The sequence below is a fragment of the Octopus bimaculoides genome, chromosome 16 (assembly GCF_001194135.2).
Source record: "Octopus bimaculoides isolate UCB-OBI-ISO-001 chromosome 16, ASM119413v2, whole genome shotgun sequence".
NCBI lineage: Eukaryota > Metazoa > Mollusca > Cephalopoda > Octopoda > Octopodidae > Octopus > Octopus bimaculoides.
The window spans coordinates 33172910-33176191 of record NC_068996.1 but is presented as its reverse complement, the minus strand read 5'-3'; positions in this window follow the sequence as shown (position 1 = coordinate 33176191).

Here is a 3282-nt window from a genome sequence, read left to right as displayed (position 1 = left end):
ATACGAGAAACTAATCGAAGAGTGCAGAGAACAGGGATGGACTGTCGAGTACTACCATCTGGCAGTGGGGGCTAGAGGCTTCATTGAAAGAAAAATGACAACGCTATTCAAGAGAAGATTTGCGTTTTCAAGCTCAGAACTGAGAAAACTGATAAGGAGGATACAGGAGGCGGTTGAAAAAGCCAGCTTCTATATATGGCTGAAGCGGGAAGACCAAATATGGCTTGAAAGTCATAACATGCCGGCAGGAAAATAACATTATTAAGTGAGACAGGCTGACACTGAAGTGGCTTCGCTGATTGACAGGTGACGGTCTCAGTTAGAGCATGCGTGGGCTAAGATTCAGACAAAGCCACTGAAAAATAATGAAATTTGTTTTCCGAGACAAGTTCATCAACATGACATCAATTTTATGATGATATACAAGCTTGTGTCTTAAGAATTTGCAGCACTTTTCATTGTTGGCAATGGTGGGGAACAGGGTTGTGTTATAACACACTCTTCAGCTTGATGTTCAGTGCAATGCTTCATGATACATTCTCCCATGAAATGTCAGGCATTTCATGGGAGATACAGATATAATGGTAGTCTTACCATTAGATCAGATACAGATATAATGGTAGTCTTTTCATTACCAGTCACCTGAAAGTAAAGGCTAAAACCAGGATTACTATCATAAAGGAACTCCTTTTTGCAGATGAATGAAAATTCTGAAACAAATCTTCAACAGGGCATAGACAACTTCTGATAAATTCAGTTTCATAATCAGTATCAAAAGACAGAAGCTATGTACCAGCTCACTCCTGGAAAACCTTATATTTAACTTCTCCTAAAAGTCAACAATCAGCCTCTCCAAGGTGTAGAGAAATTCACCTATTTGGGAATATACTGTCAAGCAATGTTCACATTGATGATGAAGTGAATGCAGGTAGCAAAAGTCGGTTTTGCCTTTGGATGCCTTCATTACAAGGTTTGGCAAAAATCTGGGGTATACACAAATCTTAATGTATACAAAGCTGTTGTGATGACTACACTACTTTATGAATTTGAAATCTGGACAGTTAAACAAAGATATTAAAAAAACCTTCACATTTACCAAACCTCCTGTGAAAAATTTTCAACATCAAGTGGAAGGATGAAATTCCTAATAGAACTGTACTAGAGAGAGCTAATTTTCCTAAGTAAATTCCAGCTGCAATGTAGTGGACATGTAGTATAAATGCCCAGCACCAGACTCCCTAAACAGATTCTCTTGGTTGAAAAAGCACTGGATCTCAATCATGAAGAAAAGATAAAACACTCTCAAGATGACTTTGAAAACGTGTAACTTAAGTCTACTTGAGAACATCTTGCTCATGATCACTTCACTGTGACACAGTCTGGTGTACTCTGGAGTAGAGCACTCAGAACCAGAAATGATAAAAAAAACTAGAGGAGGGCCAAATGGAAAGTAAGAGTCTCACTATGTCCAGATTCTATTATTATGTTCCTCCACTGTAACAGTGGAATTTATGTCAATATTGGCCAAATAAACCACTTCAGGACCCACAAAGAATAAAGCTGCTAATCTGCTCATCTTCAGGATATCACACGCATTCATATACACACAAATGAACATATATATGATAGGTTCCTCATTTTCTGTCTACCAAATACACTCCCAAAGCTTTGGTTGTCCCAGGGCTAATAGCAGAAAATATTTGCCTAAAGTGCCACACAGTGGGACTGAACTCAAAACCACATGTTTGGGAAGCAAACTTTTCAGCCACAAAGCATACCTGCACCAAGTATCTTGATCCATCATCACCACCTTCAACTTTTGTAATGTTCTGTTATTGGTGGGATCAATAAAAAAGTACTCCATCTAGAGAGAGTAATAAACACAGGAATTAAATGTGAAATGACTGCTCTTTGAGAAAGAAATGTACGGAGGGAAGGAAGATAAGATTTGTGTTCATTTAATCCATTAGAATGATTAGTGTGGATAATTTGATGGGGAAAGGTTCAAGCTTCTGAATGTATGTGCCTCTAATTTTCTTCAAGGCAACTGCTTAAATACATGCAAAAATTGCCAGTTTTCTTATACTATGGATTCAAAATATAGCTTTTTTTTTCAACTCCCTGCAATGCAAATTGGCAGCTGCACTTTATTCAGATTCACTTGAATATTGCACTTACATGTACATGCAATTTCACTATTCAGATGCATTTGAATATGCACTTGTATTCACATATACCACAATTCAGATTCTCTTTCCTGGTACCTACAATGCAGCACATCCAATTTTTAAGTACAACGTTTGCATGCACTTTAAAACCTGCCACACTTATGTATTGATTTGTTCATTATGTAACCAACTCTCTGATGGAGAAGTAATCTAGCAGGTCTCTGTCTCAATTTGCACCTGGATTTTTTCAATTGCTTTAGTAAACAATAAAACAAGATCTTTCAAACTGAGTGGCGATGTTATGAAAAATCTACCTCGTGATACCCAAATTCTTTGTTATCAGCAAAAATTCTAATGAATTCAAAATTGTATCAGTTAAGCTAAGCTAAACAAGGCATATAAAAAGTAGCAAACAACAAGCAGCGTATCAGATAATCAGTTGTTTTGATCAGCATGAACATTCTGCAACGTCTAATGATTAACATAAAATCAACCATGGCAAAGGGACACAGTTGTATTTATTCATTCACCCCATCTCTTTACCTATCTTTCATCTACATACACACTCATGTACAGTGTTTAACTAAATGAGTACAAACAGGCCACAATGTTAGTTTCTATTTTTGTAAATGCATATTTTTATTTTCGACTATTAACAATGAAACAGCTACTGAACTTAAGAGACAAACAACTTTTATTTTCTTTGGATCCTTTCACAGTAGTACAATTAATCTATTTGGCAATTATGATACAATATATATATATATGTAGTGAAACTACCTATCGTCTCTAACACCTCGATCGCCATTACATACAAAACTACCTCCCGCCATTAGATACAAACTACTATCGCCATTACATACAATCTTCTCATTTAAATATAAATAAATGCGAGCGTAGTAGAGAACCCATTCCTTGTCATCACGTGACTGATTATTATTCGAATCGGCAACTTCTTCGAACTGTTCCCGCCAGAACGCAAACTGACCAATCACAGCCCCTAATAAGGTCATGTGATAGAGTATTAAACTGAAGCCATCGGGAGCCAATAGTTTGTTATAAATAGCTTTAACTCATACCCAACAAATTTGTCTCGGTCCAGTTTCTCTTTGAG